The following is a 12695-nucleotide window of genomic DNA, read 5'->3' as shown; positions in this document are numbered from 1 at the left end:
TCGTTAGCACCAGAAATCTGTTCCTTTTGTGCACTGATTTCTACCTCTGTAACAACAAAGATGACAGCTAGTGCTTACTAGACTGTAACTCCCATGTCACAGGTTGAATTTGGCCCGTTCAACTAAGTACCAAATGTGTGTGTTCACTCTGGGCTTTCTGTTTCAGCAGCCGCTTTAAATCTGAGTCTGTAAAATTCTAAGTGTGAGTAACTTCTTTCTGAATTATGCACTTTGAAGGGGCAAGTACTGGGATTATATATATATTTTACACATATATAACTATATGGGAATATATGTAGATATATTTTCCTGGTTCTAATAACTTTAAAATTGCTTATAATATAATTTATTGTCTATGATATCATAAGTTTGGCTATTGCTCATCTGTTGCTGACTGGGATTTACTCACACAGGTTTTCATTCCTAGATATGCTGCCTCTCTTGATATAACAAAACCTGAATATTGTCCAGGTTTTCCCAAAGCTGACATCAAGCCTTATATTTCATAAAGGTTTTACACACTCAGAACTCACAAGTTCTGTTAGCTGTTGTGTCACACAACAGCATAGTATTTAAGAAAACATGTCAAACTTTTCAACTAGTTGTGTTAAGGTACTAAAGTACTGCAGGGCTATGCCTAGAAGAGAGACTGTTATTACACTTCCTGCACTTTTGTATAATAAATGCCTAAGAAGCTTGTGATAATTTAATTAATGTTTCATAACTATAAAGAGAAACAAAATCATTCCACAGATTAAGAGCAGTTACTGGTTTTCCAGCTAAATTTGTAGTATAGGTGAATCAAAAAGAAAGAGAAAGAAATTAAGGAGAAAGGAGAGATAAGATGTATGATAGAAAAAATGGCAAAAATAGGTACATTATATTTCTCTTGGCATGTTACTGCTAAGGAATAACTGTCTTTTGGAATACAATTTTCCAGTTTCCTTTGGGAAAGTGCTGAATCTCCCAGGAACTTCAGTGGCGCTTCCTGACAAGATTCCCCATGATTTTACTAAACATCTGGCCTCCGTGGTATGCAATTATATTGCTCTTTTCTCTTCATGCTGACCTCCAAGTTCAACTGCCTCTGACATGAGCAGCAGGAGAGAGCAAGCAGCTCAGTACCGTGTGAAAAGAAAATCATGAAGCTGGAAGTTGAATGTAAAGTCATTATTGGGGCAAATGGAAACACTGGAGAGTGGCTCAGCGTACAAACTAGGAGAAAAAACACTGCACAGAGACTGAATGGTGCCAACCATGCTGTTTATTCATCAGTTTTCTAATGTGTGGATAGGACAAAATGCCCTCATAAAGTCTTATTCTCTGGATTCTCTTGTGAAATTATGCTTACGCTTAGTAATAGGGTGCCACAAAACAAAGACAGGCAGCAGGAGCTTTGGATCAGGTCAAAGAATTTAAGGCTAATTGAAGCTGGGTTGCTCACTGATAGCTTTTACATCTGAACAATGATGATGGGAAGGAACAGTTCGCTTGCTTTGGCTCAAAAATATATGCCAGAGGCCTCATTCTGTCAGAGACATGCACTTGTTGAGTGTTCTCTGTGATTAGGTGATTAACCCATATAATATAAAACCAGCAAGTATACTCCTATTCAGCAGCCCCCTCCCTGGGATAAATTACACCCACACCATGTTAATCTTCCTCTGTAGAGGAGGAGGAGCAGGAAATATGGACCATTACTAAGACTTGCAGCAGAAGGAATGATGCATTTGATATGTGTAACATCAGGTGCACAGAAAGGGCAGATCTTTGTAATACTGCCCCAAGGGCAAAAATTGGACAACCAGTGTCATCATTAATCTTACAGCACTGTCAAAAATGGTACAGTCATTTAGTCCAACAAAGCCCTTCTTAACAGCTAGGATACATATTTGATTTTGATCCAGTGACAAATGTCTTTTGATGGCTTTCTGGCAGGCCAGTAACTTGCTGGATTAAGTATCTGCGAGAAAACTGAACACAAGAGTCACTATAGAGGGCTCTTTCTATGAGATCTCTGTGAGATTCTTTCTGATAAGGACTGTAATTTTTTAAAAAGACACATCTTCAGAGATCTGTCTTTGGAGTCTACTCTGTAGCACCAATATTTATTCAAACTCCTGTAATTCTTTTAATAAATGAAGAATATGCAACGACTGTAGTTTCTTGCATGTAGTTCAATCAGTGTTTAAAAATCAGTCTTACACAAAGTTTTCAGTTCAGTGCTCTATTTGTGTATCATCGAGAAACCAGACATCAGGTGGGCACTGATATATCTCCAGCTCTTGAATAATGGAAACAATATTAAAAAAAGCATAACCTTTTCTCCACTAAATCATCCTTTGAACATCAGGAATCTGTTCACGGGAGTTAATTAGGTTATGCGTGTGCCAATGCAAATGTTCTAGCCTTTAATCTTTCAAAAATATTTGGAAAGAGCTTTTTTTCTCTCCATGTAGAATTTATTTATGTAATTCATCACCACAGACCCAGCACAGACTTACATTATGACTCTTTGTTTGCTCCTGTTGAAATGTATACCACTTCCAGAAAAAAAACCACATCAGTGGAAACAGAGAGATAAAATGGGATTAAAATAGGAGTCCTGCAAATATTTCAGATGGTCTCATAAAAGCCCATGTTCTACTAACTACAGGTCTGTGGAGGAGACAGCTCAGAATATGCCAGAAAACTGCATGCATTTTATTTGCCTATTTACTCAACAGTTTGAATAGGAATAAGTACTTACTGTGGTAACCCTTGTGTGACATGGAGACTTGAGAGAACTTTTTTAAGACACAGATGCTACACATAAGGTATGTGGCTTGTGGATTCGCACACTGCCCTATTCATGAACAGCAAGAATGACACCATCTTACCCTCAGCAAGCTATGTCTTGAAAACCATACTTTTGGAAAAGAACATTATTTATGTTACATATGAATAGTTACAGTTTGTGTGTTTAAGATGTGAATGCCTCTTTTTGGTTGTGCACCCAATGGAACACATAACATATCCTTCCTTCAATGCTCTGGGAGGGTAATGTTGGACTTGATGGCTAGCAATGTGGGATAGCCTTGTGAACATCACAAATGGGACTTTTATTCATTTTCTGTAGTGAATAGAGAATGTATAAAGCCACTGCACATGCAGACAGCCTTGTGAATCTACAAAAGTTCAGAAATGGAGTGGTATAACTGGAAACAGATGATTAGGTGCTTATGCACACTAAAACTTAGCAGAGAGCTATTTTTTAAAGTGGGCAGCTTTTTCAATTAGGAGAAAAAAACTTGACTGAATACATGTCCATGTCCTTTTTGCAGTTGTGTATCCACTTGGGTAGTTGTACGAATAAACTTATGCAGAACCTACCTCCAACACTGAACCCATTAGTATTGAGCTAAGCTTGTGGTTCCCAAGGAGAGTATCACTCATAAGAAGAGATATTTATTAACTCTGTACATGCTCCCCTTTATCAGCTCGCTGTTTACGTTTTCTTGTCTCTTAAACACCACTCAGTTTTCCCCCATAAGTCCACATAGTCCTTTATCATTTATTTGCCATCTGTGGAAAGCAGGTCACCAGTTCTCAACTGCTTTCACTTTGTACAGATCCCAGTGATTATTTCTCCCTAGAAAGCTTTTAAAATGCTGCCATGTGGGGACTTCCTCCAAAGGAGTCTTACAGGAGGCAGGTGCTATTCCACGTTATTATGTTCAAGAAGAAGGAAGGAAAATGCAGGCTATCAGCTTCCAGTCATGGGGACAGGATGGATAAATATGGCAGCAGTCTTTAGTTTAGGAACCAGTTATCCAGAGGCTTGAAAGAAATACCTTGTGAAGGACCCACCACTGCTCTCCGGGACATGACAACAGATCTGACTCACTGGAGGCCACATCATCCTGCAAAACTCCAGAAATGAAACACATTTCAAAACGCAAACAGACATGACAGGACAAGGGTTTGTTGTGAATATGCAGTGTGATACACATGCAAATAATCAGCAGAGAGTTATTTAAAGCGTACATTCCTTGGTTTGTGACCATCTGTTTTGTTCAGCATTGGACGAGGTTTTAGTGCTGTGAAAAAGAGAGGATGCCTTGATCCATCAACAGGGTGCTATTCATAGAAGCTTCCCAACACCATAACAAATAACAATTATATAACCCTGCAATGTGTCCTGCTACCTAGATTACTGTTTTGTTTCCACATAAACCTTTGTTGCAATTTGCTTAAACCCGGAAATTTACATAACTCAGCGTGGAGATAAGGCATTTCGCACCACCATCTCATTACTTCAAGAAGTGCCACATATTACTGCCAACTTGTTTACATTGCATTACCAGATTTTAACCTCTTTCCTGGGAAACAAACCATATCAGAATTTAATACCTCACGAAGTTTCCTGGCAACGCATAAACAAAGAAGATATTCCCTTTGATTACTCTGAGGGGTGTCCTAGAAAGGTATCCCTTGCAACCCCGGCCAGTCTGAACAGCTTCCAGTTAGAAACGGAGACAAAGAACGTTAGAGACGGAGAGGGAGCAAGCGAAGTGAGGCAATGAGTGCAGCTTGTCTTTCTGATTTGCTGGGTTGTTTGCTCAGCCAAACAGTTTGGATTACCAGATAAACATTGTAAATCATTGCCGTTTTTCTGATGTAAATGAAACAACTCAGAGTGGGATGCCAACATACTTGTAAAAGTGCATCATGCTAAATTATTAGTCTGCACGTCCATTTGCACAAGAAAGCAAAAAGCTCTTCTATTACCACGCTTTAAGACATAAGAAGAGCCCGGCCAAGAGTAGCTGAACATGTTTTAGCGAGGGTGTGCATGTAAGAGAAAAATGGTTTAGTAATGAGTAATGGGAGGAGGAAAAGGTGTGAAAGACTTCTAATGTTACAGTGCTGGCTGGCTTTGATAAATCACCACAGAGAACCGGCAAGAGTAAATACCAGAATTAAGAGTCTGCTATTTCTCCAGGGGCTATGCTAATGCCCCCACCCCAGCTTCTGCTGGAATCAAACCTCAAAGGTATGAACTCGTCCAGTTGACTGCAAAAATCCTGCCCAAAAGAGTATTTTGATTTTTCATAATACCTACAAGATGCCTAAAAAAACTCGAACAGCCAAGCCTTTATTCTAACATCTATGGAAAGCTTCTATTTAAGTGGCTATGTGACTGATGCAGTGTATTGGAGCCTTGGGGGAAAAATATAAAGACTAAATATGGATTCATCAGTTTCTAAAATGCAGCCACATTTCCAGGAAAGCCTATACATCACACTCTACTAAAAATTACCTATTTCCCATGCTTTTCATGTACAAGCAATAGACGTCTGGTTTAACAGATGTAAAGATTAATATTAGCCACAAGAACATGTAAACTAAATACTTCTTCTTTAAAAACTACCCTTTAAATCTCGTTAGTTCAATCTGACACTGAAAAAGCCCTGATTTAGAAATGATTTACACTGCACAGATTGTTTGTCCAGATTTAGACTTCTTTTATGAAATGAAAAACGTGAAGATGAATTTAATATTTCTCAGATGAATAGACATGGGGCTTGAAATCTTCCTTTGACAGAGGTAACTGCATTTTGTTTCAGTGTTAATAAATTCACTTTTGTAAGACTGTGAGCTTTTTTTCTTAGATTCATTCCTAGTTACTGCCCATCAGTCTCTGTGTAGAACTATCTCCTCCATCAGAAAAAAGCAACACAACCAGCCAAAGAACAAATATATAGGATTAGTACATTATGAAGAATAAAGAGCAGCTTTCAGCTCTCTGTCATGGATGGTATTTATCACATTTCTCTCTACCCAGCTCCTAACAACGCTGACGAGATAAAGCAGGCTGGATGCATTTTTCCTGTGTAGTGTGTTTTACAACAACAATAACAGTAAGAAGACTGGGAGATGATGCATGTATTTTTCTTCTTCCCAGTTTTTATTTTTCTTAGAAAGGAAAAAAAAATACTTCTACAAAAAAGTGGGTTTAGACTTTTCTGTCTGTTATGCTAATATATTCATAGAAAAAGCTGGTGCTAAGGGCGGTTCTCCAATTAAGACAAATGAGGCACACTGAATTTCTCCCTCAGGGCACAGCAGGGGTGCTGGCAAAATCTACTTTATTCTTTCTGTCAGGGCTGAACTGGAAACAAAAGCATGAAAATTCAACACATCCACTTACAGAATAATAAAGGCTGTTGTTTAAAGCGTGAAGAGTTTTGGCACCCTTCTGGGGCCTTATGCAAATCATTCTTCCTCTCAACTGCTACCAAACCATCGGTCTTGGAAATTAAAGATGTACTTGGTCGGTTAACAGCTGAAAAGAGAGGAGCAGCCTGAAAGTCAATTAGATTTGTATTAAGCAAATAAATCAGGTCTGACTGATATTGGCTAAACTAAAATGCATTATTATGGTCTGACAGTAATTCTAATTTGATTGACAAATGTATGTAGTGTATTATTAAGCTAAATGAAAGATGAGAATAATCCTATTATTTTTTTAGAACCGTTTTCAAGCAAATAGCCCCCCCCCCCAAACACAATAAAGGCCACCAATGTTGTATTGTTATCTACAGTACGGTTAAAAAAACCCAGACACGTATTTTATGGGATATTAAAATAATTAAGGCAGTGTATGACCTTTAGAAAATTACATTTTTGTACAGATTTTTTGTGTGTCTTCCTAAATCCAGAAATGTATGAGGTTAAGAAATTTTTTTTTGTTCTTTTGTCTCCTTACAGAAAGCTTTATCCTGAAATTGGTGGTGGTTTATATCATATGCTAGTAAAAATGCTAGCACCTTGGCTGGAGTGATATTGTTACCAGCCATAGCATCAACTGTAACAACAGCAGCAAATTTTAGGGAAAACAAAAACGGTTAGCACATGATATTAGTAAGAACAATGCAGCTGTTAATCAAATACATTATTTTTTCCCCCCTGTTCTTGGAGCAAACAAGCCAAGTACCATCACAACTAACAGAACCCGTGCAATTAAGAAAAATACCTTTCTATGGCCTTATAGGATGGTATATATAACAGCATGTGATCATAATACAGACAGACAACCATCCTTTACTCATATGTAGAACAGGATTTGTAATGTAAATGACTCTATAGGTGGCTCACTGCCTATGTCTGTGTACTAACACCCAGTCCGTATGTTCTTGCCAAGGATTTCCTTTCAGAAGCAAGGCACGTGCAAACATACTTGTGTAGTTGTGGAAGTCTGGTAGTCAGAGCTTTATCATCCTTTCTGCTTCCTGAACATAAATTGTTAATGATGTACATTGTTTGTTTTTCTTGTGAAAGGGAAAGATACCACACTGCACTAATATGGTCAGGAGCCAGGATCTGCCTGTCAAAATACAGCACAAACCCCAGAGACATCAGCGATAACTTTAAGGCTATATATTGGGAAAGTATCAAGGTAGCCAATAAAACAGTAGTGGGGTGCTTTATATGACTGGCACACCCATAAGTGCACAGAATTGGCTGCTGCGTTTTGCGTTTAGGTTTTATATATTAGAAGGGCACTGAGAGATTTTAATAAGGAAAACATGTCAAATACCTTTGCCTCAAGCTTGTCTGCATTCGTAGTTTGGTGGAATCCTGTTGTTTAAAGATAACATATGGAAAACAGAAAACCAGTGTGAGTGAGTAAATGTGATGGTACAGAGCATTTTGTAAATGCTTTTTAAACTCTGAATTCAAGGCTAGAGCTGGCAGAATACTTCAAGAATGTATTCATAAACCTATGCTGGAATAAAAATATATCTACTTTAATGGTGTTCAGAGATGTTTTTATTTGTTTTCCATAAACGTTTCTAGAAGTGATTTTTTTTTTGTTTTGTTCTCAAGAATGTTAATTGAAAGCAAAGAACTGGGCAATAGACATGCAAATCATTGAGGGCAATAGCCATGCAAATCATTGAGGTAAACTGGGGTTCTTTAAGAAGTGAACAGGAAACCTTCTCTAGATTAAAAAAAAAAAAAAAAAAAGTGAAAAAAAGGCAGTTAAAGAAAATTTGTATAAACTTGCTATGTCTCTGACTCTGCTTAAAATTCCCACACCACACCTTTTTCATCCGATATGCTTTATTATAGGATATCATTGTTTTAGAATAAAATGTTTTATGATTTTGAAGTGCTAAACAAATGTTTGGATCTTTTCTTCCACCTTCAAAAATGTATCTTATTCATCAGTCTCGGGATTTTAGAACCACAGAGTCGGGAATAATTGCTGGTAGAGACTGGGAGGTGCCCCTGGAGCTGCCCCCTCTCCAAGTCTTGGTCCTCCAGCCTCTGCTTACAGGGCAGGTGCTCTAGCCCTGACCATCTCAGCGCCTTTCTGCTTGAAATTCCCCTCAATACCACATCCCCCCGATCATTATTGTCCTGCTAATCATTTCTGGGAGTGTTATTTTTCGGGGGTAAAAAAAAAAATAGAGTAAATAACCAATGAGATATTTTCTTTGGGTCCATGTAAGTATAACATTATGTTGATAAACAATGTCACCTCACCACATGTAGTTTGGATACGTTTATATAGACAGTGTACATACACATCGGTATTCTAGAAATAATTGTCTTCAGGTACTGTTAGTGGTTTTTAGAAAAGAGGAGATGTTGGCAGTTAGCGCTGAGGACACAGAAAAGGGAGGTTGAGTTCCATGCAAAACAACAAACCTTTAGGGAAAAATAGGATCACACATTCTGCTGTAATAAATGTTGATCTTGAGAGTCAGGGTTCCTTGTCATGCATCAGTTTACAAGTTAGGAAGGAAGTAGGGGGGATTTTTGTTCCTCCCTAAGTGCCAGCTCCTGCTCTTGTGGCTGGTTGGCATGTAGAGCTGGGTAAAGTTTGCAGGCTGCTCACTTAGTAGGGCCAGAGGATTCTACTGTCTCTCCTTTGTATTTCATACCTCAGACTGATGCCATGTAGTATTTCTTAACAATGTTAGGCCCTCACAGGGATTAGACAAATGGAAGAAACAGTTTGTTCTTTTTTTTCTCTAGTTGTGACTGACCATCCTCCTGTGAAAGAGAGAGGTCAGCTGTTTGAAGCAAGTCTGTCACCTGTAATAAATACAGGAACAAACCAAAAAGCACCTGAAATTAAACAGAAGATCTGAAATCCTATGAAAATATTGCTCAAGAAAAGTGCAAGACCAAGATTTGCACACCTCTGGGTTTAATGAAAAAATCAGTACTCCTCAGATTATTAGCTAACAGTAGGAAAAAAAAAAAAGTCTTGCACAGCATATTGAGTCACAGCGTAATAATTCTTGGCAAGCCACAGAATCACAGAAGGACTGAGGTTGGACGGGGCCTCTGGATATCACCCAGTTGAAACTGTCTGTTGAAAGCAGGATCCGTTTGCTCGGGCTTTGGGTATCTCCATGGACAGAAGCTTCACAACGGCTCTGGGCAACCTGTTGCACTGTTTGATCACTCTTAGATTTCAAGCATCACAGAAATTGTCCATATTTCAGTTTGTGCACAATGCCTTTTGTCTAGTTACCAGGCACCACTGAGAAGACAGTCTGGCTCCATCTTCACTACCTCCCCCTGCCTCGCAGTATTTGTACACATGGATGAGATTCCTCTCAGTCTTCCCTTTTTCAAGCTGAACAGTCCCATCTCTCTCAGCCTCTTCTCACATGTCATGTATGTCAAGTCCTTACTCATCTTTGCAGCCCTTTGTTGGACTCACTCCAGTCTATCCATGTGCCTTCTACTGGGAAGCCCAGATATAGACTTCAGGTATTTCTCAGTAGCACTGACCAGGGGAGAAGGATCACCTCCCTTGACCTGCTGGCAACACTCCTAATACAGCCCAGAAGGTACCACTTGCTGCAGATTTCCAGGTGAGTTAGCAGGAGACATATACAAGCATTGAATGTTCCACAACCGTCCTTGGTAGTCAGCTCTTAAATGCAATATACTAACCCCTTGGTCTGCACAAACTCATGAACAGAAAGTCAATTTTAATGGAAAGGAGAAAGCTTCGGCTGTCTCAAGGGAATCCACACTGAGATGTTTGTGTATGTCATAGTGAATGACTGCTGTTTCTAACCTAATTACAGATGGTGCAGCTTATCCAGGATTGAAAGAGGATGGAAGGGGCTACACAACACCTACCACTAGTCTCACTTGCACCTGGACGTCCTACTGGGAACTGAAAAATTTTTCAATTGTTCTTATTTTCTTCTTTTACTGCTATTTTGATCAGAACAGGTGTCCTTCTCACTCTGTCTGTGTGATGTACAGGCTCTTCCCCAGCCTTCAAACCTCTCTAAGAGTGCTACTGGAGCCTTCTCAGGCTTCTCATCCTCCATGCAAAGAGGAAAAAAAATTACCCCAACTTCCACATCAGCTTTTAGAAAGAAATTCTCACAAATATTAATAAGCAAAGACTCAAAAGACAAAAATGGATTAAATGGCAGACCAGTTTGCTGTTCTGTCCACAAGGAATAATTTCTTCCCTCGCATAATAAAACCTATTTTCTAGCACTTCCAGTCCAAACTGATCATCACTTGCCAGAAACAGTGTCGAGAGCCATATTCTTCTTTAAACAGATCCCACTGAAGTCCTGGTGTAGTTAAGTTACAGATTTGCAGGATGCGTATTTCCAGGTCAGCAATGTATATGCACAACACCAAAAAAAGTTTTAAAGACATAAAGGTGCAAAGCAATGATCTGAAGCTGTTCTGTGTTCTCTAGGTCTAGTGTTTGAGGGTTTTTTTTTCCCCTTTCCAAACTAAAACTTTAGTATTAGGCCTGCACAGGTATTTTTTCACTTTAACAGACAGCACCTAATATCTATGCTATCTACTTAGATTCAAGTGAGTCTAATCTATAGTTTATAATTAATAATGTCCAGTACCAGCAGTGCTTTGATGAACATAAAGCAAAAATGAAGAGGAAATTAATTTCATTTGTAACATTTTAGCTCTCATAGTTTTATTAACATCAAGCTGTAATAAGCACAATAGTGGTCCAAAAGATACTGGAAAATTTAGACAATTATTCCCTTTTTCCCCAGAAGCACCCCTTCCTCACTTTCAGACTAAAGGCTGCATACTATTTTAATGAGATTTTTGGCTGGGAGTTTTAAAACAAGTGAGAACAGTTCATTTAGTAAAACAGCAATTAATGTTGTGGGGATTATATCTGCCTTTTGGGTTTTTAAAGGTTTTGAAAGCTAATTTAAAAATTTGTTTTCCTAACATAATATTCTTTAAAAACAACACCCTATACTTTTATGTTTAATAAGCTGAAGACTTGCAATTTAAGGTAAATAGTACAGTAAAACTATAAAACTCAGGATACGCAATGCGTCTCAACTATATAAATAATGCATGATTATGTGATCACTTTTTAATGGCAATTCTCCATGTTAAAGCTGCATATTAAAGCCACGGTAGAATTTTTCTCTCACACACACATATATGAATAATATTTAATTTTCCTGCTAGACTTTTATTAAGATTCTTTTGCATCTGTAGGCATTTCCAAATTAGCAGCTTCCTATGAACTTCAGATATCTTAAAATGGGTAACTTGACACACCTACTAAAATTTAACAGTGGTGATATAATGTGATTTCATCACTTCCTTTCATTTTAGATTCTTTTAATTTTGATTGTATTTATTGAACTGCACTTGATGGACATTTAATGCACTTGCTATCGTCTCATGGCCAGCCTTATCATCTAGTGCTTACAAAAAGTAAGCACTAGACTTGTGGTAATTTACCTATGCAAATAATTAAAAAAAACCCAAGAAAAAAGCCTTAATGCTGTTTTCCAGGAAGATATATACCACTTCAGCATGAGGAGGTAAGTATCAGGGTGGAACTGAGGTGGGAATCCAAAGGTTTAGTTCTTAGTTGTTGTAGTTGTTAGGAATTCATGGCCTTTAGAGAGAAATGGAAAGAAAATAAAACTTTGTTATGCAGATGTTTCAGTATTATAAAAATAAGACAGGCCATAACTGAATTCTTAGTATGATCTCATGGACAGTGTTGCTGATTAGCTGAAAAGTATTTTTTTTAAAAAAAGTTTATTGATATTATCAGATTTATAGAACTTAAAGCAGTAGAGTAGAAAAATAAATATTCAGATCTTTGCAGCCCTTTTAATTTCAGCTTTTCACCGAACTTTATGAACACTCCTGAAGTATGTAGTACCAAGAAAAATAGTTCTTGGATTGACTGTACTGGAAAATAATCCGATTATGAAAAAGAACAAATTTCTAGCAGTACAGCAGAAGAGATGTCCATGCCGTTTCTGTCCCAGAGAGCCTTTGCAATGTCAGGATACTCTTCTGTCTCCTAGTAACATACCAGACCTTTTGGCAATGCTGAATGGGAGTTGCCCCAAAGTGAGAGAAGACCACAAATCTAGACCAATTACAGTTCCACATCAAAAGAAAGGTCTATTTTCTGTTGATGCCTCAACACATCGGCATGATTTATAAGGTCTGGCTAGAACCAGAAGGCTGTTTGCCTTGTACAAAGACGCAACGTTAAAACTTGAAAAAGAAAAAAAAAAAGTTTCCTGACCTTAGCTTCTCTCTCTCTCTTTTTTAAAAGCAATTTGAATGGCTATCACACTGCTACATCATGAACTGGGAAAGTTTTAATCCTGTGAAATTTAGAAAGCTATCCACACCCTCTA

The sequence above is a fragment of the Falco punctatus genome (assembly GCF_963210335.1).
Source record: "Falco punctatus genome assembly, chromosome: Z".
Lineage (NCBI taxonomy): Eukaryota > Metazoa > Chordata > Aves > Falconiformes > Falconidae > Falco > Falco punctatus.
This window is presented reverse-complemented; position numbering follows the sequence as displayed.